Source organism: Eleutherodactylus coqui, chromosome 5 (assembly GCF_035609145.1).
Source record: "Eleutherodactylus coqui strain aEleCoq1 chromosome 5, aEleCoq1.hap1, whole genome shotgun sequence".
In the NCBI taxonomy this organism is placed as follows: Eukaryota; Metazoa; Chordata; class Amphibia; order Anura; family Eleutherodactylidae; genus Eleutherodactylus; species Eleutherodactylus coqui.
The window spans coordinates 125,271,932-125,299,798 of record NC_089841.1 but is presented as its reverse complement, the minus strand read 5'-3'; the positions used below and the strand labels follow the sequence as shown (position 1 = coordinate 125,299,798).

Sequence of the window (27,867 nt, the reverse complement as noted above, 5' to 3'; positions counted from 1 at the left end):
ATCCTTGTCTCTGAAAGATCCAGCACATTTTTGCAATATACAGATAGCCCATTGATTTCACTAGGAACATTGTAACGCTTCATTTGCCCTTCAGTGTTGTTGCTGGGAATTAAACCCTTTCCCTGAGAGATTATAGTTGATCACTGAGTCTCGTGTGAACAGCTTATTTTTAGGAACCTTTATAACTAAAATGGATTGTCAAAAATGAACACCACCTTTAAGAAGCATGCAAAGTATGGGTAATATTTTGCAAATGTCTGGCTAACCAGCTGAACCAAGTTTTTCAAATGTGTGACCATCACTATTTAGAACCTTCGTCTATTAGTAAAATTGTTTTTTGTTCTGTGCATTACAATGATTATACTTGTAGGAGAGTATGGATATTGAACTTGCTGTTTTGGCTCCCCATTTATTACAGCGGATTGCTGTGGATTTCAACAGTGGGGCACCTGTCATTCATTTCTCATTTGAAAACCCTTTTAACAAAAAGGTAGACCTTTAAAAGAGGTTTTCCAGGTATAAATTCTATTGATGACCTATACTCACTGTAGGTCATCAATAGTTGATCAGTCGGGGTCTTCTGCTCTGACCCCTCTGTATAGCAGCACTAACAGCATGCGCCCAATCAGCTGATCGGCAGGGAACCCAAGCAGTGGACCCCAGCTGATCAACTATTGATAACCTATTCTGAGGATAGGTAACATGAAAACTCCATTAAGAAATAAACTACATTGCCACATTAGGTGGATTGACACAAAAAGGAATTATTTTTAAACCATTGAATACAACCATAAAAGGAGTTATGCCAAGAATACAACTCCTGTTCATATGTCCTATGAAGATTGGGACTCACTTAGATGCACTTTGCGCTTCCCTTGTATTAAGAGATCATCTGAATGCGACCTCTTCAGGAGAAAAATTTGACTTTCTGGGAGTGCTGGGATTTGGACCCAGGGCAATTAACAGATTATTCACACCCTATGTACTGAAAGGGGTTGCGTCTAAAAGCACAATCCCATTAACAAACTTCGTTATTATATCAGAGTAAGAAAAGTGATATAGGAAGAGAAAAAAATTTCAGAAAATGAATGCACACTCCTATAACTGATAACTTGATAGGCAAAGGATTACATCTCTTATGAGTAATAGTGCTGTTACATCCGAATCGGGCATGTCGGTTGCGTACAAAAGGATGAATATATACACACACACAGTATAAACGCAGATCACACTAAAATATCAAAAGGAACCACAAAACGGCGAAGATGGAGAAACTAAGACTAAAGCCTCATATAAGGGAAGACCCTACCTACCAGCAACCGCACTTCAGGAGCCTGGGGCAACCTTAACTTTCTCTAGATGGTGGCAGGAAATAGTGCCAAAGCTTATATGATACCCAAAGTAATATAAACTAGAAAAGTACAAGAAATATGATATACAAGCACCTCAGATAAATGTGTGAATCACCAGCAGACTTATCTAAACAGAGACACAAGTCAAGAGTAGGAACTGCTAACATGACCAGAAACACCTTGAGACAAAGAGTATAACCTGCTTGTGAGGAGGAGACGGAATAAATATACAAGCTAAGACTGATTGGCTAATTAGGATGCACACCTCCAAGCTAACCAATTTGTCCATAAACCAGCAGAGAAGTATTCGCCTTGGTGTCCAACACCGAAATGTCAATGAGCATGTGCCGGCATAAGAATCACATGGGCTGGAGCTGGCGCTGGCATGTCACCCCAGTCCCAATATTCATTGACTGCTGGTGAGCCATGACAAGTACTTTGTAAAGGCCTATTCTATATTTTACAGATATTTTTACTTTATGTAAAAGAATATTATTACTGTTCCAGTATTTTGAAAACATCTAGCATTCTTCTGTTGTTATACTCAATCATTGTCCCAATTACATTTTATTATCTTCCATTCAATAAAGGCCACTTTACTTTAATCAGGCAGAACATATACCTTAATGCTTTGGTTGTAAAGTACTATAAATGTCATTCATAACATAAAATTGTAATTAATACTCTACTAAGCTACTCAAGCATGCATCCATTTAATCAGCAGACTAATGAGCGGTTCTACCATTGCTCCAAGCAAATATGGATGTAAATACAGGAAAACGTTAATAGAAAACTCAAAGGTTCAGACGTCATGGTAATCTGGCATCACACAACAATGGAAACATAGTTCCAATGCAAGGTCACCAAGATTTCTCCATATAGTATAGTCTGCTACTGTATTTACAAGGTCTGAATACGGCTTTGATTGACATTGAAATTAGAAATATACATACACAACTGGTAGACAGCCTCCAGCTTTTCTCTAGTTATTATCAACTATTATCAACTATTGGGTTGCAATACAACCTACCTTACAATAAATTTATTATACACTTTAATGGACAGAAGTGCTTTATGTACTTAATTAATGAGGTTTTGATCACTTTTAATTGATTATGACAGATTGTTCAGCAATATCATTATCTCATTATTCATAATATATAACGGGTTGGCTAACTTGTCTAAAATAGTGTGATAGTAATATCAACAATTTTCTGCATTATTTGGGCTTGGTTTTTGCATTATGTAGACATTTTTGGAAAGGTGATGATGACCTACTGTATTATTCTATGAGGAAATCTAAGGTTTATGTATATTTTTGTATTTTCTCAACCTCATTAAGTATTGACACATCCAATCTTGATATTTAAATATTTTAAACTTTTATTGGCTGTAAGTTTATATATGTCCTTGTTCAGGAATGCATTATTAGTAGAGATGAGCGAGCATACTCGTTTCGAGTAATTACTCGATCGAGCACCGCGATTTTCGAGTACTTCCGTACTCGGGTGGAAAGATTCGGGGGGCGCCGGGGGGCGGGGGGAGGTGTGGCGGAGCGGGGGGTAGCAGCGGGGAACAGGGGGGAGCCCTCTCTCCCTCTCCCCCCCACTCCCCGCTGCAACCCCCCATTCACTCACGGCGCCCCCCGAATCTTTTCGCCCGAGTACGGAAGTACTCGAAAATCGCGGCGCTCGGGCGAAAAAGGGGCGTGGCCGAGTAGGTTCGCTCATCTTTAATTATTAGGGTATGTTCATAAAGGTCATATATGCTATGGAATTTCAGTATGCAAATTAAGTCATTTACAGTATAAACCAAATCGATGAAATTTTCAAATCTTATATACATGGTGCAGAAAAGCACAGTTGACTTGACATATGCTGAAGCCTGCAGATTTTAAATCTCAAGTCAATTGCTTGGTGAGATTGAGATCTGGTGAGTTTCCTGGCCAGGAACCTAAAATTTCAATGTTTTGTTCACTGAGCCACTTAGTTATTAGCTTTGCCTGGTGACACGATGCTCCATCATGCTAGAAAAAGCATTTTTATCACCAAATTGCTCTTGGATCGTTGGGAGAACTTACTCTTGGAGGACAACCCCTCAGGAATAGCAGCAGGTAGGTGTCAGTGCATCTGCATGCACAGTGAGACAAAGGATTTTAGAGGCTGGCCTGCTGTCAAGAAGGGCAGAAAAGTAGCCACTTCTCTTAACCCCTTAATGACGGGCCCTTTTTTTTTCCATTTTCGTTTTTTCCTCCCCCCTTTGAAAAAATCATAACTCCTTTAGTTATCCATTGACGTCACTGTATGAAGGCTTGTTTTTTGCGGGACGAGTTGTAGTTTTCACTGGTGCTATTTAAAGTACCATATATTGTACTGAAAAACTTTTTAAAAATTCTAAGTGGAGTAAAATGAAAAAAAAAACAAACGACATTCTGCCATCTTTTAGTGCGTCTTGTTTCTACGGCGCACGAACTGCAACAAAAACGACATGAAACTTCATTCTATAGGTCAGTACGATTGCTATGATACCAAACTTGTATAGTTTTTTTTTTACTATACTACTCTTTTTTTTTTCAAAGACATTTAATTTTTTTCAATTATTTTTTGCGGGCAATAACTTTTTAAATTTTCCGTCAACGTAGTTCAACGATGGCTCATTTTTTGCAGAATGTCCTGTATTTTCCGTTAGTACTAATTCGGAATACGTACAACTTTTTGATAGCTTTTTATTGTGTTTTTTCTGGGAGACAGGGTGACTGAAAAAGTGCATGTCTGGCGTTCTTTACTTTTTTTTTGGGACAACGGTCACCGTGCGGAGTAAATAATGTGCTACTTTGATAGATCGGAGTTTTATGGATGCAGCTATACCAAATATGTATTTTTATTTTATGATTTAGATTTTTTAATTACAGATATGGCAAAAGGCGGGTGATTTAAACTTTTATTTATTTATTTTTTTACAATTAAAAAAACTTTATTGATCTTTTTTTACTTTACTTTTAAGCTCCCCTGGGGGACTACAATATGCGATGCTTTGATCGCTCCCGCAGTATAACGTAATGCTATAGCATTACGTCATACTTAGAGATGAGCGAGTATACTCGCTAAGGCACTACTCGCTCGAGTAATGTGCCTTAGCCGAGTATCTCCCCGCTCGTCTCTAAAGATTCGGGGGCCGCCACAGCTGACAGGTGAGTTGCGGCGGGGAGTGGGGCAGAGCGGGCGGGAGAGAGGGAGAGAGAGATCTCCCCTCCGTTCCTCCCTGCTCTCCCCCGCAGCTCCCCGCCCCGCGGCGGCACCCGAATCTTTCGGGACGAGCGGGGAGATACTCGGCTAAGGCACATTACTCGAGCGAGTAGTGCCTTAGCGAGTATACTCGCTCATCCCTAGTCATACTGCATTCTGACAGGCAGCCTATCAAGCCACCCCACGGTGGCCCCAGGCTGCCATGACACCTGCACGGCTCCCCCGATCTCACCACAGGGGGGCCATATACGACCCCCGTACATCGTTCGGGGGATTTAAATGCTGCTGTCAGAATTGACAGCGGCATTTAAAGGGTTAATAGCCCCGAACGACCGATCGTGGCTATTGCCCGCAGGTGTCAGCTGTAGTAAACAGCTGACGTCCATGCTGTATGCAGAGAGGTCGCCCTACGACCTCTCTGCATACATACCCTGATGCTCCAGGCCGTAAATGTATGTTCTGGAGCGGGAAGGGGTTAAAGAAAAACATCAAGGACAGGCTGAAATCTGGGGAAGAAAAGGTGAGCGCTAACATGAGTTCTCTGTTATGCCAAAGGAAAGCATCCTAAGACTACATTTATGTGCAAGGCAGCTTTGCATTCAAGGGATTGGGAAGTGGGCTCACTCAGGCAGGATTTGGCCCAGAAGCTGATATGCAAAGCTAATTGCAAGTCTTGAAAGATAAGAGTCAACACTGAAAATATTTAGTCTTTGCCTAAACATGAAGTATTTGTCAATAAAATGTATAAAATTTCTGAAAGTCTTAGAATTGTTCTTCAGTATACCATAGACACCATCTGACTAAAAGATCTAAAAACACAGAAGTTGCAAACTTTGTGAAAACCAAAATTTGTGTCTCAAAAAGTTTGGCCATAACTGTACAGTAAGTAGCCAACATAAAATCGACAGATGTGGTGAGATCTTTCCTGTTTTTTTTTTTCTACTGAATCCATTGCTAGACCAGTTTTTGAAACCAGTGTAAATTATAGCCGAAAACTACGGCACCCTGTACTTGGCATAGATTTCAGCTTGGTGCACAGAGGTACCGCCAGATGCGTCAAACTGCCCACTTAACACTGGTACAAAGTTTACTTAGATGGCCATATGAAACAACAGTCTATGTAAATATGCCCCAGTGTCTTTTGACCTTGACCAAGACAATCCCAATAAAGACTACATCTGTTTACACATGACACATATGCTGCGTATTTTCAGCTGTGGATTTGTGTTTGAAAATTACACAGTTTATTACAGTAAAGGCCAAGCGGATGACAGTTCAAGAAATCTCATACACATCCTGCAGAAAAAAAATCTGTGTAAATTGATCTGCAGTGCGGATCTGAAGCTTTTCAATTTATGTTATAGATTTTCACCATGGATATCCCCTTTCAAGTGAGGTTGTGAAATCCGCAGCCAGTCAGCATCAAAACTGCAGCAAATTTGCATGTAAAATATGTGAATTTTGCTGCTCATTTGTTTTTGACAATAACATAGCGTGAGTGATGCCCCATCAATAAAAATAAGTGGTTGTTGATAAATGTCTTCAATTATTCTACCCATCTTCCACTAATGAGAATTTGGATAAGCATCTGCTAAATGTTTGAGAAAAGAGATTCACATTTGTATGTTGTGAACTAGTGTTCCCTAACTCCTTTCAGATTGCATTTTTCTATTTTTGTTAATTTCTTTTCCTGTCTGGAACTTGCAAAAAACTGTGAAACGTTGAATTAAATATGAGAAAATTACTAGTTCAGCAAATTCATTTTTTCGTTTTGGATTTTAATTCCTTCAGAAAAATAAAAGTTAATTATTTAGGCTGCCAATTTAGCCTCCTTTATTGGTTCATCTTATGGAGACTGCAGAGAATAAAATATAAGGCTGCAACACAGAAGATGATTGCACTAGAACACGTCATAGGCCAAGCCAGAAACCTACTGCATAATCATGAGGAGCAAGCACCCCAAAACAGATGTATGTGTATGGTTTTCTGGCTTTGCAATTCCTAGTCATTTGGTATAAAGAGTCTGACATTGACTTGCAGGAATGATGCCTTCCAATAAGCGATGCTTCATAGGTATTGTTCCATCTTCCCTATTTACATATTTCCCAGAGGAGCTTGCATGGTCTTATAAGACTACTCACTACTCTCCTAGGTGTCTCCTGACACATCTTCTAGGTGCTCTCGTTAAGGAGAAATGATATCCTTCCCAACCCATGTCATAAGCCTCTCACTAGCCCAGCCAGAAACCTACTGCACACTGATGAGGGGCAAAAACCCAGAAACAGCTGTCTGTGTATGGATTTTGCCTTCTGGTTTTCAATTCCCAGTCATTGCTATAAAGACTTGCATAAAAAATCTGACATTGACTTGCAGGAATGCTGCCTTCCAATAGGTGGCACTACAGAGGTATTGTTTCATCTTCCTTATTTGCATATTTCCCAGAGGAGCATGGATGGCCTTGTAAGTCTCCTCACACACCTTCTAGGTGCTCTCCTTAAGGAGAGATGATACCATTCCTGACCCAGCATATACTCGCACACACATTTCATTCAATGCATAGTGGCCTGAGATCTATGGATTCGATCCACTGCAGTGTGATTAATGAAATGGAAGATCTGTACAATATTAATGACACATAAAGTATACTTTGGATTTGAACCTGAGGCACAACTCAATGTAAACCCCTAACATGTGTAAAGCAATACACTAAAAAGCCTCAAAGACAAAATTCATGCCTGCTTACTCTTGTAAATACCACATTTTTCGCTCTATAAGACTCACTTTTTTCCCCTAAAGGGGAAAAATGCCAGTGCGTCTTAAAGAGCGAATGCGCCGAAATTCAGACCCAGACGGCATCTATGTGATAAGAATCATACGTCCTCATCATGCAGCTGCCAGCTGGGTCTTCTCCATAGCAGGGAAGGAGCGCTGCCCATACGTACAGCTGATTGCTGAGCGCTGCCTTGCCATTGAGTGGACCCGTCTGGCAGCTGTGTATTGAGGAGAACCAGTGAGCTTCATTGGTTGTTGGCGCAGCGGTCTGTCTGCTGCTCAACCAATCACTGTACAGTGCTGTGCTACACGTCATGTGTAGAGGAAGCCTACATATAACTGGAGCATGTGTCTGCTGCAATACCGCTCCACTGATTTCTGATTCCCGTTGCCTTCAGGAGGCTGCAAGAGGACCAACAGAATTGTAAGGCATGTATATAGTTGTGAGTGTGTATGACTAAATGTATCTATAAGGGAGTGTTCATACAGTGATTTAGCACTATGCCGTGGGATTCCGCCTGGAGTTTCTGTCACAGGTGCAGAAAATAATATCGTGATTGAACTCCTGAATGGAACCATTCATTCGCATTGGTGAAAGGAAAATAACTTTAGTATCTGTTTGACAAGACTTCCATTGTAAGAAGGACACCAAAGTAGTGCTCATTTCGCCAATGACAGTGAACAGTTCCACTTGAAATCAATGATCTGCCCATGTAATGCATGGACATACTGGGTCCTTATTATAGGAGGTCTTCATTCCGAGGTGGTACTACTGCTCTTAATTCCTCCTGTAATATCTCCCTCCCGGCCTGGTCTGGGTGAGTTCAAAATATATTTTTTCCTATTTTCTTCCTCTAAAACCTAGGTGGGTCGTATCATCCGGTGCGTCTTATAGAGCGAAAAATATGGTAATTATTATTGGTAGCAATTATCGGTTGAGCAGCATCTATGACAGTGCCTCCCAACTAGAGTTCCAGGGACCCTTGGGTTCCTTGGAACCTTGTTAGGGGTTCCTCAGAAACAAAAGATGCCAGCTCTAGTGGAAACTGCGTAATTGTAGGGTTCTATGGTTCTATCTATTTTTCTGTCATGTATTATATATTTTTATCTAATAAAGCTTTTTTTCTTTAGTGACTTACAACAAATCAATTAGTCACTGTCACAGCTTCCAAATAATGAAATATGTTATATCTGTTCAGACAAATGTTCGACTGAATATCATATTTTCTTGTGGGCAGAATGAATAACATGGCAAAATGAACCACCCAAAATCTGTTCATCTCTAAATTTAGTCAACAATTCCTGCTCACTCACTTGGAAATAAAAAGGATGCAATATGTATTATCTACATTCATTGACTTCATGCTGATTAAACAATGTACACTCATTGTCAAAAAAAAATCAAGCACCTAAAAGGAGTTGTCAGAATCGAATGAAACTTTCTTTGGGTGATTATGACATTGATATAAGTAAGTGATTATAATATCAGCGTTCAAAGGGATAACTTATTGCGGAAAACTGAACACTTGAAGGGTGATGTGATACTGGCGGGCATGGAGGCATGCAAGTTTCAAATGATATGCTGTGGCATATCGGTCCACATTTGCTGTAACTAAGTCTTTAGATAATGCAAATCCACAAGTTGTCGAAGTTAACATCCCAGATGATCCCATCCATGTTCTATTGGCAATAAATCAGGTGACTGGACAGGCCACAAAAGTGTGGTAATGCTGTGTAGGAATTCCTGTAACACCTTTGCGGTTTGTGGTTGAGCATTGAACTTGCTTCAAGATGCCTCTTGGAAGCCACCATGAGAGGAGCACATGTGGCTGCAGGATGTCCTGAACATATCACTGAGCTGTCATTGTTCCTCGTACTGCTACTAGGGGTCACCAAATGGCAGTCCAGACCGTCACACCAGCAGTGGGGGCAGTGTGCCTCTCCACAGCAAAGGCGGAAGTGAGCGTCTCACACCTATTTTTCCAGATACGAACACGGCTGTTGTCGGTGCCCAAACTAAATCTGGATTCATCACAGCCCAGTTCCACTCTGTAGCAGTCCAGTTTAATCATTCACAACACCACTGCAAACAGAAGTGACAGTGCATGGGTGTCAAAGGCAGTACAAATAATGAGTGCTGTGGAACCAAATGTCATTCAGCCAAGTGCCTGGAAATAGTTTAGCCAGACACAGGGGCCTGTAATAATGGTGCCACCTGTCTCTAGAAGGCAGACAACAAAACAGAAGGAGCTGCTCATATTTTCTGGATGATCAGATGATCCTCTCTACTGTTGGTCTGTCGAGGTCATCCTGAATCCGGTCGCCTTGTCCATGCTCTCACACATCCACTGGTCCTAACAGCCTCAAACAGTCTGGCCAGAATGGCCCAGGTGGCAGGCAATTTGTCGATAGACCATCCAGCTTCTCGCATTCCAATAATGTACCCCCTCTAAAACTCTGTTAACAAGGAAATTTTTTCAATTGTGTCGTAGAGGTTGTCTACGGGTCAACGAGCTCTACACAAGTGCAAATAGAGGTCCATTATACACAAAAAGCCTCTGGGGGCCCATTTATAGGCCAAGGGATGAACCATCCTTAATGTCTCAGGTGATAAGTCAGTTCTTCTAATTACACCTCAACTCTAATCATTTACATATCTGCCTGAGATGTAACTACATGATGAGTTTTGCAGCAAAATGACAGGGGGCATGTTGTTTTTTTTTTCACCAAGAGCATATTTTGAATTGTGCTATTGTCTTTATAAGTTATAACAATTTAATGATTTCCATTCGTCTTTTGCTGTAGATAAACTTTATTTACAGTATTTATAGGTACAAATATTCCAGGCATAATAATGATTTTGATTTTTAGAGACTGTGACACTTTTCTCCCACGGATCATGGGTAGAGGAATATCCTAATGATCAAGTGAAGTGCAATAAAAAAAATGTGAAAAGGTTGTATTACCATAAGATTTGGAGTCTGACCGTCAGCTAATCACTTCAGGTGCTACAAACAAATAAACAAAACAAACAAATACCTGATATCACTAGGTACACACATTGTACAAGGCTCAGTCCACTAAAGCAGGAGCTGCTAATTGTTAACTAAGGTAACCAGATTTTCCCAGGGTCAAAGCGGGACAGAGGGATGTGACCAGGGAGCGGGGCCTATCATGATGTATGATTTTACATCTGTCACTATAAAAAGTACTGGGCCGTTTCAAAAAAGACAGGGAGCAAAATCCACAGCATTTATGTATCCAAAAAAATGGCCCAAATTAATACCATTGTTGTAGATTTTGACTGGAAATCAGCCGCGTACCCGCAGCTGATTTCATGCTATGTGGTGCTTCCCTCACCTTCTTCAAAGGTTTCCCGCTGTGAGGTGGAGCATCGCATAGTATGAAATCAGCTGCGGATGCGCAGTTGTTTCCCAGTCAACATTTTTTTTGGATTCATAAATGTTGAATTTTCCACAGAAATTTTTGCTGCAGACACTCTGTAGCATTTTTGCCATTTGTAAACTACTGAGTGGCCTCAGTAGTAATAGTGTCCCCTGTGTTGGCCCCAGTAATAATACTGTTTACTATGTCAGCCTCGGTAGTAATAGCGATCCATATATTGGCCCCACTGTGGTTTTAGTAGTAACAGTGACCCCATATGGGCCCCAGTAGTAGTAGTGAACCCCCAGTGGCCTCAGTAGTAATAGTGACCCCTATATTGGCCAAGGTAGTAATAGTGACCCCTATATTGGCCTCAGTAGTAATAGTGACCCCCACAGTAGCTCCGTAGTAGTAGTGACCCCCACAGTGGCCTCTGTAGTAATAGTAACCCCCAGTAGCTCCATTGGTAATACTTTTACTACTGGGGCTGATATAGGATACACTATTACCAATAATATCCCCTATATCGAACCCAGTATTAATGGTAACCCCCACTGTAGCCCCCTGAGACTGATATACTTACCTTCTGCGAACAGAAGTGTATCTGCCTGCAGCAATGCCTCCTCTCCTCTCCTCCTGCGGTACCAAGGAACAGAGGTCAGGAGAGGAGGGGAGGAATATCTCGGATGCACATACTGCCATTAGTGTGTGTATCCAGCCACAGTGGCAGTGAGTGATTACCAGCCGGAAAGCTGCAGCACCCTGGCTGGTAATAACCTTCATGGTGACCCTGCGTCATGAAAGCAGGACAAAAGTGGGACAGGCATCTCGAAAGCAGGATAAATAGCTGTCCTGCTGGGCCCCGGCTAAAGCAGGACAAAGGGTCCCAAAGCATGACTGTCTCACCTAAATCAGGACGTCTGGTCATCTTATGTTAGCAGCTCTCCAAACTGAATAACAGAGAGGTCTGGAGCAAGACACTGCCTTTTTGATGTGCATAGGTTCAAAAAGTTATATGTACTGGAGTTGCATTAATGAGACAACACTTAAAAAATGATGTCCTACTGGTAGATGTTTTGCTGTACGAAAGACACAGCTCCATACATTGTGCAGTGGTCCAGGTTGGTACTGCAGGATGAGTCCTATTGAAGTGAATGGGACTCAGCCTGCAGTACCAACCCGGGCCACTGCATAATGTATAGAGCTGTCTGCTTCCTGCACCAAAACAGCATTTCATTTGTATCCAACAGAAAAATATGACACGTTCCAACAAACTCTAATAACCTAACCCCTCAATTCATACAGCACTGCACAGAGTTTGTGCACCAATGAGAATCTGCAGGTTCTTACTGATGAGCTGCATATGCCCCCCCATGCATAGCCATATAAGTGCCGGGCCCATTTGCTCCAGCCCTAAAACTCAATTTGGACACCAGCTTCTACCTATCTTTGGTGCCTATCAACCTAGATTACGAGATAACTAGCCACCATGTTTCTGGTCTACAGGCGAGTGCAGTTTATTGTATAAGATAACCATGTCATCTACAGAATTGGTCACCAAATCAAGAAAGCTCTGAGAGCTGTGAACAAGGAGGTCATCAGAATCAGCAAATTAATTTATTTGAGCAGCAAGAACCAATATATTAATGTAAATTGTCTTGAAATTGCATAAAAGTTGCTTTGTAGAGTTAGCCTTTCAAAACCATAGACTAGAGATATGTAAAGTTGTGCCGTGATCAGAAGAAGATCTAGAAGCTCTCTACTGGAGAAACTGAAAAAGTGACTTTTTCTAATTAATGTGCATTCACTAAAGATTTACGTTAGATGATAAAAGCCTTGCAACATTATCAAGCAGCCTTGTAGCGGTTATGAGTTGTTTTCATTTCATTACATTTGATCTGCTTCCTACATGTTCTGATAGCAACATAGTTTACCAACCTTGATGCCAAATTTAGTCTAAACCTTTTTTTTTGATACTTTTCAAGCTTTCAGATATGAATTTAGCTTCTAACCCTGAAGATGAAAACAAACAGCACTCTATTCAGCCACACTGCATACAGAAACAATACGGAGATGCTTCTGTAAAGCACTTTAAAGTGACATATCAAAACATTTTGTTCTTTCATTTTATGCCAAGTCTAGGATGATTATTCTTTAATGTACTATTCAGACTTTCTCTTCAAAGGTACATGAGTCATAGCAGTGCCCAGATGGCTGAAAGTGAGTTAAAGCAAATGCTTTACTTCTGTTCAAATAGTAGAAGAGTTTTGTACAAGTAGGGGACTGAAATTAAATCGGACATGGTACAGTTGACGAACTAGGCCTCTTCAATGCAGAACACAGCAAAATTAGTAAATTCCTTCTCTCTTTCTCTTGCATATTTTTATATGTATATTTTCATATACCGTGATCCAAGTTACAATGGCCTCCGGTTACAATATGTTGAACATGCTGTGCTGTGGCCTTTCTTGAGCCACTGTAACTTAAAACCACATTTAGCATTCGATACCACAGACGCTACCAATCTGCCTGTGATTGTACGGAAGAGCTAACTAATGGGCATTTCAAGGGTAAAACTCTGTGTTACTAAAGTGCATGCAATGATTGGCTATCTAGTAGAGCATCTCTACAGAACAGTGTGGTAGTACAAGTCCTCTACCGCTATCTATATGTTCCAGGGCAAGTTGCTCCTTTGGACACCAAATAAGGGCAATTCCATGTTGTTTTTCTGATGCACTGTATGTAACGTAGAGTACCCCAAAAAAGCGCCTGTCCTCAACAAGTGACTTGCATGTTTAATAGCCCTCCTAGTATATGTAAGGACTTGCTTTATCTGTTTTAGTTATCTGGAACAAGTAGAAAAACTTACACAGGACCATTATCGTTCAGAGTTGTTCAAATTCCCATGAAAGTTTGAATGATAGTTGTCCTGTGTAAGTGAATGCAGAGACTGAACGACTGAGCCATAGTAGTTCAGTTTCTGCATGCGAAAACCTCAACAACTAGTCATTTAGTATAAATAGGAGTCATTCAGTTCTAAACAACTGACTGCTGCTCAAGTGCCATAACTGTCTAAGAGAAACAGAGTGACAAGGCTGCAGTGGCCAAAATAGCACAAAACTTGGGGCATTGAGCAGCGAAAAAACATCCTCTGGTCAGATGAATCCAGATTTCTGTTGCATCATGCTGATTAGAGGGTCAGAATTTGTCACAAGCAGCATGAATGGATGAACCCTTCCTGTCAGTTGTTCAGGGCATGTCAGAACCCCATATAATTTGTGGGAACTACAAGAAGCTCTCCTGTGCACATGGGCCAATATTGCTGCACAAGGATTTCTCCACCTAGTGAAATCTATGCCACAACAAATTGTTGCGGTTCTGAAAGTCAAAGGAAATCTAATGTACTACTAGATGGGTGTCTCTAATAAAGTGGCTATTCAGAGAATATTGTTACTTTGTTACTAATGATAACAAATATGAATAAAGTGCAGAGTCCACCTGAAAACATTTTTAGTACATTCTATCAGATGCTGTTTATTGCACTATATCATGTCCTAGAAAATTTGTTTCAGGTGGAATTTGGTCCACGATATAGCACATACATATATCTTGCCGTTTTCTGACAATTTTCAGACCATTCACATTAATTGAACTTAGTAATGATATGCAAGACACACTGAGATTACCATAATTGATGAGAATATAAGTGCTTGATCTGATGATATTGGAGCCAAGAGGAAAGGGCTGGACATTGGTTGCATATAGTCTAGAAAGAGGTATGGGTATTCTAAGAGGTTTTCCATGTACCCTCAAAGTATAATTAATAGTATGTGGGAATATACTGCCAATTCTCCGATTCTCCCTTCTTGTCTCAATATGTAAGATAGAGGATTAGGCTTTCCTATTCTGATGACCATGGCAACTCCCAACAGTCAGACCCTGGTCAATATCTTATCAATATACTTTAAATGGTAATGTTTAAAAAACTTTTTAGAGCAAATAAGGGATTAGCCATTTGCCATCTGAAAAGTACTAGTGCAATCAATGAGACTGAATTGGCTCCTATTCAACTCTGAAGTGTAAAGGAAAGAACAACTCTTCATGACTCTGAAGTCATGAACACAGCAGACCAAGCCAAGCACAGATAATACTGCTCCATCAGGTGAAATAAATGTATTTGGCAGTGAAGCCAAAGGTAAATCATAGATTATGATGTAGTCAGCTGAGTGACAGCAGAAGAACAAAGAGTGCAGGTTTTGTAGGTTAGGAGGAAAGTGTGGCATGAAAGAATGCCAAGTATTTAGAATGAGGATCAGCCATATAAGAATTCCAGTTATTGTATTTCTATATCAATGCGGGATTTCAAATAAGACAATCTTTTCTACTGTATACTTAACCTATACTTTAGGAATGTTGTATAAATGATACAAACATTTTGTGAACTCAACATCTGATTTAGAGTACAAATTTTCTAAAATACACCACGTTCTCCTTACCGCTTGTTTACTGCTATTTGCATGCTGTTTCATGTCTGGAAGTTCTGATTTTCAGGTGCTTTTCCCTACTTTTCTGTTGCTCTGCTGTTTACATTTCACTTTCAGGGAGGGGGCATATAGGAAGTCTAGCATTCTGCCCTTATGTCCCATGCTGCATTGCAGGGTGAGTCAAAATTTTCTTGATATTTCTAAGTTCCATTATTAATTCTCCCTCCCGTCAGCACTGTGATTGGATCAAGCTCCTGCCAATCACAGCTGGCGCTCAATAAACCAATCACAGCCATTCAGTGATGTCATTCTAAATGGCTGTGATTGGTTTATTGAGTGCCGGCTTTGATTGGCCGGCGCTTGATCCAATCACAGCGCTGAAAGTGGGAATTTCAAAAGCAAGCCATGGAGAAGACTGCAGCAGCTGGCCACACCGCCGAGGAGAGCATCGTCCTGGGAACACAGACGCCGGCTGATAGGTGAGTATTGAGGGTTTTTTTTTTTTTTACTTCACTGGAGTATAAGCCGAGGGGGGCTTTTTCAGCACATTTTTTTTGTGCTGAAAAACTCGGCTTATATTTGAGTATATATGGTACATTTCCATCACTGCAAATGCTAAAACTCAGTTTATTATAAATAGTCTACATATAGCAGTGCAATGGGCATTCTTTTCTCAGAGTGCTAGCAGAGTGGTACCTGTAGCAAACGATATGTCCACCGAAGGTTCATTATTATTACAAGTACTACCAAATATAATAGATTCTATTATCCTTTAGAAAATGTGAATCTATACAAATTCTGTCCTCCATTGATTCACAAAATAGTGAATTATGCAGGAGCAGAACATAGCTGCCTAAACTTAGAAGATAATATATTTTACTTCATTCTTTTTCCTTATCTACATATACATGGATATATATCATTTTAAGGAATTTGAAACTTTGGCAAAAAGTAGTTGTGACTTTAAAGGCTAACTCACATGGACATATGTGGCTCACATATTAGGTGCATATTTTTCACATGCGCAATCTGAGGTGCTAAAAGTCCATGGGTTTCTATTGGGCCACTTACAGCAGTTTTTTCTCATGCACGTCATACGCAGCATACCCTATTTTGGTGCATATTAACATACACAGCAAATACACGTTACATGTATATTTGCTGTATAATGCGTATTGCACACATGAAAAATATGTTTGTAATACACAGACCACATATGGTCGTGTGAGTGAGCTCTTATAGCCTAAGGCAAGCCAACACATTGGTCTTTTGTGGCTTGAATCAAACTGTGCAGTCGATTTCTCCCATACAGTTGTGGTGTTAAGTTTTTAGTTTTACTTATCTCTAAGGGGTATTCAAAACTCAGCATTGGGTGGAGTTATCCATCTCTAAATATGGTTTGTAAGTTACCTAATTATCTTTGGGGATAAATGTGCGAATAGAGAAAGTTTATAGTGCTGAAAACTTTGTAGAAGTTAGTTCCAGATAAAGAATGCAGCACAAGAGAAATCCTGACAGTCAGAAGTAGTCTGAATGGAAGAAGTTATTCTTCATGGTGTATTTTTCAGAAAGAGATAAGTGAAAAGACACAAGGGATGGAAATAAATGTTGAGGGATTTAGGCGGTCTGCACATGAACAGATTTGTACTACGGAATCTGCGGTCGGCATCCGCACGGCAGTTCCGCAGCAAATATCATTCATAGCATGCTATGGAAAATCACCTCTTCCTGCACACTCATGGAAACGAATTGCGATTTCTAATTGCGAGAGGAGGAAAAATGGCAGCATGCTCTATTTTTGTGCCGTGTCTGCACGGACGGCTTCCATTGACTGCAATGGAAGCTGCCTACGCGAGGCCCGCACTAGAATAGGCCATGCTGCGATTTTTTACTGCTTATGGGCAGGGAAAAGCATTTTCCTTGCATGTCCTATGGGGAGTATTTGCTGCAGGATCCGGAGGCGAACGCTCGCTCTGGATTCCACAGTGCAAATACGGTCATGGGCATTGGGCCTAAGATTAATTGAGTCAGAAAGTTATCATAGTCAAGTTAAATGTTGCTACGTCTGAAGAAGCAATGAGTTCATCATTAGGCATAGGTGGTTACAATATGACAATGTTAATATCACAATCTGTGGTTCTCTAAAGGCAGAGCTATTGAGTTTCTTGTGTTGTGTACATAGTGTACAATGGTTAATTCATCAAAAAAAAGACTATTAAGTCTACTTAAAAAAAAAAATACTTAAAAAATTTACATTAAATCAAGATAGTCAAGGCAGCACAGTAAAAATTGACATCGGGACAAAAGTAGGCCTATGGCCTCTGACACACTAGTGCTTCTTTTATCCATGTGTAAGCCGTGAAAAAAACTAATTAACAATAGATGTATTAGGCGGCCTTAAACTAGGAGTCCATAGCAACATGGAGTAATCTGACACCGCACTAAAATCACAGCATTACCACAAGTTGCAGGTAACTTCCCTGCTATGTTCTGTGAAAAAGGACATAAAATGTGACAAAGGCAACAATTTTTACCATTTGACAGTCAAGAGTCCGTTTTTCAGGTCATTCTTGATGTATAATTGGCTAGTAATTTTATAACATGAAATTTTTAGATGCATACAGAGGTACTGTTGTATTATGTCACCACCAGAAGTTAGGCGTGGGGACATAATACAGCAGTGTTAACATTTGGTGACACCCCCAGCTTCTGATTGGCTGTGGGTGCTCTCCGGCAACTCTGTTCTGGCCCCCTGCTTCCCTTCTCCCGCTGCTTTGCGTTGGCCGAGTGGGAAATGTGCAGTTGCCACTCCTGAATGCCCTGTGCCATCACTCACCCCCGGCCCTCTTGCTGGTCCCGTCGGTGCTTCTGCCACCACTCACCCCCAGCCAGTGCCGTCGGCGCTCCTATCATCAGTGACCCCCGGCCTGTCCCATCTCCGCTCCTAACCATCACTCACTCTTGACCCTATGCCAGCTCTGGTAGGCGCTGCAGCGCTACCACTGTCTGGTGCATGGCTGTCACTCACCGCACCCCGGCGCTGTTTCTTCTCCTCGCCTGCTACTCTCTCCCCTCCTGTGTGCAGGGCCACTCACCCCCTCCCTTTTGTTCCTTTGGCGCGGCCGCGCTGGTGACGCAGGGGTGGGGGGTTCACATTGCAGGGGACATTCCATTACACGGGCGGCAAGGTCTTGGTGGTGGTGGGGTTGTGGGGGTTTCTGATAAGTTTGTGCTGGGACGAGTGTTAGGGTTAGTTTAGCTGTTAGGCTTACATTATTAGATGTAAATGCTTCCATATTAATGCCAGCCGGCTCTCACATGGAAGCATTTACAGCTAATAATGTAAGCCTAACACTGAAACTAACCCTAACCCTCCATCCCAGCACAAACTCCCTCAGAGCTGTGCTGCCCAGACAACAATGCAGCCAATCCGGAGCTAGGGGCGTGACAGGGGCGTTTCTCTATCTAAGGCCTGTCAAACCCCCTAGCTTCCGGTGACTTCAAAATACAACAGTACCGCATACAGCTTGGCAGAATATAAAGTTACATAAATCTGCTGTTGTCTTTATGCTTTTGCTTTTTTATTTCGATCTAAGCTCTGTCTATCCAACATTGTTGATCACACTAAAAAAATCCAAGAAAAACACAAACAAAACAAAAAACAAACTATAATATATGTATAAGCCACTGAACTTAAATTGAAGACGATCAAATTTAGAAATTAATAAAGCATAAATATACATATTTCATAATAATTACTTTTGATGTGAACTTCGATTTCCCCCAGTGCTTAAATAAATTAGTCCCTGGGGATTAGTGTAAACATTTGCATTGGTTACAATTCTTCATCTGAAAAATAGAACACAAATTATAATCCAGTTGAATCTTTTTTTTGTCTGCGTTTTAAATGCATGCTCACAGAGTCACAGTAAGTATTAATTATCTTAAAGCTACTAATTTTCAGGCCAACTACCAGAATTGTATCTGATATTGAGCTTTATTTCTAGCTCATCACACCCACTAAATGTGTCCAAATCTATGGAACAACTGAATTCGAAAAAAACACCTGCATTCTTCCAAATACAATTTATCTAATCTTTTAATAACATATATGAATTATCATGACAGTATGTAAACTGTTTAATGCCTAAATAACTTAAGAGTTATTACCATAATATATAACAAATTTAGCGCTAAATCTCTTAAAGGGGTTTTCTGAGATTTTTTTAAAATTACAAGGGGCAGAGAAAGGTGAAAAAGTAAAAATAGAGGTAAAAAGCCATATTCACTCTTCTGCTGATCTCCTCTGACCAGGGTTGGAGCTTCAGTCACCACCCCGTCACCCTGAAAGAGACCGCAGCAGTCACGTGTTGTTCATTACTCATGTGAACGCTCAGCCAATCACTGGCCTTGGCAGTCATGTGCCATTCATGCACAGATACCTGCTGAGGCCAGTGGTTGATGGAGTAGTCACGTAAGAAATAAATGTCACATGACCACTGCAGGTGAGGATTGGAGCAGCCGTGCTAAGCAGAGGAAGCCATTGGAAAGGTGAGTATGGCTGATTTCTGCATTTTTTTCTGTCATTTTTATTTTTAATCTCAGAAAACCGTTTTAATGTCTTAAAGGTAAACTTATAGTATATTATAATACAGTATATCTTCTTTTCGTTTGCTTAATTTTTAGAGCTATGTCAGTTAGTTTTTGATGTTGGCTGTTATGTCAGCAGTAGAGATGAGCGAGCGTACTCGGAAAAGCCCTACTCGCTCGAGTAATTTGCTTTATCCGAGTATCGCTGTGCTCGTCCCTGAAGATTCGAATGCTTGCACGGAGCGGGGAGCTGCAGGGGAGAGCGGGGAGGAACGGAGGGGAGATCTTTCTCTCCCTCTCTCCCGCCCGCTCTCCCCTGCTCCCCGCTGCGACTCACCTGTCAGCCGCAGCGGCACCCGAATCTTCAGGGACGAGCACAGCGATACTCGGATAAAGCAAATTACTCGAGCGAGTAGTGCTTTTCCGAGTACGCTCGCTCATCTCTAGTCAGCAGTATTCAGAAATATGAAACCATGAAATGGGTTGATGTTATTCTCATTATTTATATAATAGCATCCTTATTTATTTTGCAATATTCCATGGTGCGGTGCAATGATGTTCGAAGCACAATACAACTGCAAGCACAATGTAAAAACAGGATGCAACGTATCAGTTGCATGATACAGTGAGATAAAGTTCTGCCTCTACAAGCCTGTGATCTAAAGAGCTGTAAAATAGCAAACAACCTACTTTTCTAATGAACTGACTGCTGTGACTTTAAAATGATACTGTGGTACGAGGACAAGCTATTGTTTCTGTGTTATCAGCCTGAAGACTGAAGCATATTATATAATGTCTTGTTTATTCTACTGTATACTAATTTGAGCCTTATTACCTTCCATGCAGTCTGTACATGCAGTCTGCTTTGCTGCGTATCTAATCTTTTCCTGTGTAATACTAGTTGTAGCTAAGATACACTGTATAAGCAGATACCAGCAGCAGTTGGAATTCACCCACTAACACCCCCCCTTCCTTCACTCACGCTCCCATCTCTAAACTTGTAAGTGAAAGTAAACTATACTTCCATCTTACTTTGTCTCAAGTTAAAAGATATGATGAACCAATAAGTGTTAGCTTTTAATAAGCTCAATATAAAAAGCTATGTCCGTGATGTAATAAGCCACCCTGAGATTTATGAACATACAGTTCTGGACTCCTGCAGACAGCCGGGTCAGATCCGACCCATGCCCCTGCAGTGACCACTGCGGCTCACCTGCTCCTGGCATCTCCCCGCTCTGCTATGTCCCGGCTGCTGCCCAGCCGGCACATGCGCGGAGCGGAGCCGGTGCTCACTAGTGACATTTCTGTGCGAGCCTCTGCGAGGCTCACACAGAAATAGGACATGCAGCAATTTGTTTACCGTGCGTGTTTTCACGCGCTCTAATTGTGTCTGTCTGCATGGGATTGCATTATCTAATCCCACCGCAGAATTTCCACCCGTGTGCAGGAGGCCTCCCTCAGTTGAATTGTGTCGACACAAATAAATCTTTGTTCGCTTCCTATGTCCTGGGTATAACATCGGATGTCGCCTCGTACATCAATACTATAAATTGTTTCAGCCACAATTAGTTTTATTGAAATCAACATTGCAAGTTTACGTGTGATACACTGTGAAATTTCAGACTTCACAAGGAAAAAGGAGAATCATGTACTGTAGATTATTATTCCATGGTTATGTAGTTAAAGCCACTGAAGCACTGTATTATAGTTTTCTGTCTTTCTTCACCTCTTCTGAGCTCATCTGTGTACTAAAACATATGATATGATTCCAGCCATATATAAACATATGTCTTTTTTCTTTCATGGCATTAGAAAAGATCCCTTGTGTGCATTTACATCTGCACAATTCCTATTTGACAAATATGTAACATCTGTCCATCCCCATATTCTTCCTCTCTGATTATTTGCTCAATTTATCCCAAAATAACTATTCACCCAGCTGTATTTTGTGTTGAAGCTTATTTCTGCATAGTAACCATGCCAAAATTAAAGATTATGTTGTCACTCACCTCTCCCATGTCTTGCACTGTTCATCACTCATGTGATGAAGAAAGACTTCTGCAACTTCTACAACTTTTCTCTAATCTTTTACACAAAGTTCACCTTTACTAGATTGATTTGCGTACCATTTAGTAAAATCGTTGTAAATGTTTTAAGAACTGTGGAGCCGAGGATTCGGCTTGAACTGTTCACCACACACGGCTTGGTCCTCGCATTTTGGGGACATGACGACAGTCAAACTGCTAAACACTATCTACTTCTCTCATATCATTCTACCTATCTGTCTTCTATCTATCTATGTCACATATCTCTCTCTCTCATATCTATTCATCTCTCTCTCCCTCATATCTCTCTCATATCTATCTCTCTCTTTCTCTGTCTATAATATCTATTTAACTATCTCTCTTCTATCTATTTATCTATCTATCTTATGTCTGTCTATCTATAATAATAATAATAATAATCTTTATTTGTATAGCGCCAACTTATTCCACAGCGCTTTATCTATTTATCTCATGTCTGTCTATCTATCTCATTTCCATATCTATCCATCTGTCTTCGTTCTATCTATGTCTCACATCTATCTCTCTCATATCTATTTATCTCTCTCTCATATCTATCTAACTATCTCTCTCATATCTATCTATCCATCTCTCGCTCTTTCTAATCTAGTTATCCCTCATATCCATCTGTCTATCTATCTCATATCTATCTATCTTATATCTATCTCATGTCTATCTAGCTCTCTCTCATATCTATCTATCTCATGTCTATCTATCTATCTATCTATCTATCTATCTATCTCTGTCTCTCTCATATCTAAATAACTAGTTATCTCTCTTTCAGATCTATCTATCTAATATCTTGTTATCTATTTTTCAATCTCGTGTCTATTTATCTCTCATATCTATCTATCTATCTATCTATCTATCTATCTATCTATCTATCTATCTATCTATCTATCTATCTATCTCATATCTATCTATCTCATGTCTATCAATCTCACATCTATCTATTTATCTATCTATATATCTCATGTCTATCCATCTCATATCTATCTATCTATAGCTGATATCTATTTATCTATCTATTTCTCTCTCTTATATCTATCTATCTATCTATCTCTCTCTCAAATCTCTCATCTCTCTTTTTTTCATATCTAGCTACGGATGGTATAAGTTATACATCTCCCTGTATATGCTGTATAAAATTGCACACTTAAACAACACAATTAAAAAATGCATCAAATACACATGTGGATTTTAATAGTGTATGCAGTTTCCTAAAATTGTGTGTGGTCTTTGAATACCACATGCATTTTTGTATGTGTTTTTCTTTATTGTAGTTCAGAAGTACAACAAAAAACATAAACACACCCTAAGGCCACTCTCACACTTGCATTCAGAAAATGCAGCTTAAAATCATGGCATTTTCACCGCAATTTCGAGGGTCGGTTTTGAATGCATGGTACACCCCATTACTGTGATGAGTGAGGAGATGCGTTAAGAAAAAAAACCATCGATTTGCAAAAATAGAACAAACAGCTCTTGAAAATCACGGTGTTAGAAACATCGCATTCAAGCTCAGGTCTGAGTAACCCCATTAAAATCAATGGTAGTGTAGCACAGCACTCGGGACGCTGCGGTAAAAAGCGGTGTGTGTGAGAGTGGCCTAAGGGGCTACAAACAAATTTTTATGTAGTGCTGGAAATGAGTCATGTTTGGAAAGATTACACCAAGGAACTAGATCCTGTATGGTAATTTGTTTTGCAGCTGTATGCAGCATGATTTAGATATGGCTATGGGTATGGGGGAGGGTGGGCCCAAGCTGAACTTTTGCACCCAGGCCCCTGAACCGTTGGATATGCCTCTGAATGAAAGTGTGCATAAATACACTCACCACAACAGAGCATATATGTGCATGAACAAGTTATAAAGCTTTGTATTTTTAACTGTTCAAACCCACTGTTATTGTGAGTGCAAAAAAAATTGCAGAAAGATAGCAGGACCTATCTTTTCTTGCACATATAATAAAATTTGTTTGAAAAAGATAGGACAAGGCCTATCTTTTCTCGTACGTAGGAGTTGTGTGGGATAAACACACTCGTGAGAATGAACCCATTGAAATCAATGGCTTCACTTTGTTGTGTTTTGTGGGCATGATTTTCACGCTTGCAAAAACCTTTGTAAAGACATTCACCTGTTTAAGACCCTATACTGATACACAGAAAGCTATTTAAAGGAGTTCAGACTAGACAACTAGGTTCACAAATACTTCACCCAGTAGCTTTAGAGCCACTGAAAACTGCCATCCCACAACTAGTTCACATGACTATCAGACATAATGGAACATTTGGCAAAACATCAGAAACAACTGCAGGGTTATTTAGAAATGGGGACAGCAGAGGCCAGAGGGAAATTGTAATCAATACCTTAATTAGTATGTGTCTTCCTTTTATTAAAGTTGTTCATTCATGAATTGAATGAAAACAGAATATTTCCAGAAAAGCAGGAAAAACCTACACTGACTAATTTAGAAAAGTGACCAATGATTTGAGTTTTAGTGTGAAATTGTTCTGACAAGTTATAATATAACACTTTGAGGAGTTCTGGGAAAGTTTGCTGTTGACATCAGCTTGTTACGGAGCCAATGCCGATATTAATTTGTCATTAATCAGCCGAAGATGTCCTTAGAAAGTCATTACCCAAAGTACATTGTGAGGCATAGGCGTTTTACATTTTCTAACTTGCTAATGATTCTAATGTTTTTTTATGCCTGAGTTTTCTAAAATATCAATTTTCGAAAGCAGCATGGTAATATTCTGATCATGATGCATCAATTGCATTATTTTATAGCCACTTCTACTGCAGTAGCTTGAGCTAAACTTGAGTAATAGCACTGCAGAATGCATATGGAGATTCTGTTCCTGCAGGGACCACTGAAGTACTAGTAGTACTGAGTGGTATTACCTAGGTCTGTCTCAGACATGTCTACCCCTCCCTCAGAATCAGTTACAGTCTTGTCAAGAAAGTTGCAGGGTTTGTCTTTAAAGTTTGTCTTTTAACTTTGTCACCTCCTCTCCCATATTACAAGTGTGTGCCCTATGAAATCATAGACTATCATGTACATCTCCTGTTCTGTTGGCATTCATAGTTGTTTGTAGTGTTGCTCATTGTGATTGGGTGGGCACTTAAAAAATTTAGATGATTTTTCCGAAATTGGATCGGGTCATCCAAACCCAATTTTCAACAAAAAAAGAAGGAGAAAAAGAGTGTGTGTGTTTTTTCTATGAATGTGGGTCAGTTGCTAGCACTCTTACATCTCACTGCTGGGGTCCTAGATTCAAATTCCATCAAGGATAACATCCGCATGGAATGTGAAAAACTCCATGCAGATATTGCCCTTAGTCAGATTTGAACCTACAACTTCAGTACTGTGAAGCAGCTATGCTAATAACTGACCCACCACACTTGTGAGAAAAGCAACAACAAGAATAAACACAAAGAAAACAAAAAAAACTTATTGAGATGTTGCCCTTGGTTGGATTTCAGCCCACAACTCCAGCAGTGCTAACAACACTTAGCTATTCTGCTCCAAACAGGAATAACAACAGCAAGAATAAGCACAAGGAGAACATAAAAAAGTCATCCAGATGTTGCTCTTGTTCAGATTTGAACCTACTACTCCAGCATTACAAACCAGCAGTGCTAACAACCACATTTATTTATTCTTCTCTAGAGACACAGAAGATGGGGAAGAATAAGAACAATAAACATAAAGAGAACAAACAAATTCCATGCAGATGTTGTTCATAATCAGCAGTGAACCTAGAACCCCAATGCTACAAGGCAATAGAGAAAGCCACTGAGCCACACTTCTCCCTTCTTCCTCCATCTCATTTTTTTTCTCCAGAGGAGGAGAAGGAGAAACAGAAGAAAGAAAAGTAATAAAAGTCTGTCTCTTTTATCTCCTTCTTCGTTTTCTCCTTCTCCTATTTCTCATCCTTCTTATACTTCTTCTTCTCCTACTATTCCTTCTCCTCTTCTTTTTCTCCTACTCTATCAAACGAGTAGGAAGATGTAAAAGGACGGAGAAGAAAAAACAAGCATGGTAGCTCAGACATTTGAACTGTTGCCTTGGGGGAGTTCTAAGTTCAAATCTGTCCAATGGCAACATATGACGGTGGAAGGGGTTATGTTCTCTTTGTGTTCATTTTCCCTGTTCTCCTTCTCCTCTGGAGTAAATAGTAAAGGTGTGGTGACTCACTTGTTAGCATTGCTGCTTTGCAGTGCTAGACTTGTAGCTTTAACTTGTACCAAGGGCAACATCTGGAGGAGTTTTTCATGTTCTCTTTGTGTTTATTCTTGTTACTATTTGTACCGTGGGGGACTACGTTGTCACTTTCCCAAAATGGCTGACCATATGGAATTATTATTATTACTATTATTTTTAGGAAGTATCTTTTCTATTTCTGTTTAACGTTTTGGTTGGAGTTGTTCTTCACGTAAATTCTTACTTACACTACTATACACATGACAGTTACTGTGCTAAAAAAATCAAATTATAAAATAGCTGTTTTTATATTTCATTTGGATTTATAGGATATGACAGCACAAGCATTATATTCCAAAGAGATTAAGTTCATACAGAGTGAAAACGCTTTTGGTGTTGTTTTTAGTTTTCTTGGCAGGCAGACAGGTAATTCTGATAAATCAGACAGCGTAATATTATCTGCAAGAAATGCTGCTTTGTGAATTGACTTCATCATGGTTTTCAATCACCTGACTATTGTTTTGACTAGAATATGACCAGACCTTTATTTTACAATAAATGCAAGATCTTTGCAAGAAGGTATTTATGTCGAAAAAGCAAGTCTGGTTATTGTATTGAAGAACAATGATGAACAAAATTGGTATATAATCTCATGACATGTATGAAAGAAGTCAAGCATAGCTACAAACATGAAAATAAGAAACAACAGCAACCAGCACAAGGCAAGAATAGGAACCCCAAGGAGGCATCATAGCAACCATTGCCAAAATCTACTTAGCACCATCATCATTAAGTGAAAATCTGTCATATTTGTTGCTGTGGAATCTATTCAGCTTTCTTTAAGAAAAAAGCTCCACTTTAGTCTCTGATTGTCAGTAAATTATGCTGTAATTTTTCGTTTTAGTGTAAGTGCTCTTATATCACCTGACTGGTAATATTCCGCTGCTTTCCATGAGACTTCTTTTAATAAAATCATCAGATAAAGTGCAGATTTAAAATCATCAGATAAAGTACCGTGTCCATTAACATGGTATATTAAAAAAAAACTAAAGATATAATCACCTGAATATCTTGTATCCTGAAGGTGGAAGTGGTTGAACAGATGGCTAAAGGACTCTTAGCTCATAAAAACCAACTGTGGAACCAAAAATTGAGCTAAGACAGACTTTTGGAAAGTTCACATGATAATTGTCCTTGTAATATTTTATTGTTGGGTCCATTTAAAATTACTTTGACAGTTTTTTTGGTGCTGACGGTGCCAAATGATCAACTATGTGTTTTTATACATATGATAACAAAACCTTCCTTCTTTTCATGTCGTTAATACATAACACAGTAATAGCGTGTGCCATGCAAGGACTAAAAATGTCTTCATCGCCCAATTGCAGTCATATTGGGATCTGACAAGAAAAGAATTCAAAATTCTGCAAATATTTATCACTAAATCTTGATCTTCAGACTATTGTATAATAGGTGTTAATGTTCTTGGAAGTCCAGATAATTTTAAGGTTTCTACGTGAGAGAAAAAGATTTGTTTTACAGGAGACGTATCATAAAAAATGTATAAAAGGTATTTCGATGTACATTTAAAAATGCTTAAATATTTTCCATACTGATGGTTTGATTGTTTAAAGGGGTTCTGACATGAAGAAGAAAAACTAATTACTCACCTTGCCTGGCAGGGCCGATCATCAGTGATGTCCTCTCCATCTTTTATCTTTTTTTGTAGCTTCTTAAAGTAGAGCTGGAGCGGTCAAAATGACCACT

General features: G+C 39.9%; 1 protein-coding gene across 2 annotated transcripts in view; it reads right to left on the bottom strand.

Annotated features, from left to right (window-relative positions):
* Positions 1-27,867, bottom strand: part of PRR16 (proline rich 16) — a 304,570-nt gene that overhangs the window by 142,135 nt on the left and 134,568 nt on the right. Inside the window, exon 1 of one of the 2 annotated variants that reach the window (XM_066603107.1) lies at positions 18,997-19,026. The exons of the other annotated variant lie outside the window; for it this stretch is intronic. The gene's annotated coding sequence lies outside the window, so the exon portion shown is untranslated. Of the gene's footprint in view, positions 1-18,996; positions 19,027-27,867 lie in introns of those variants that run through there. 2 annotated transcript variants of the gene reach the window in all.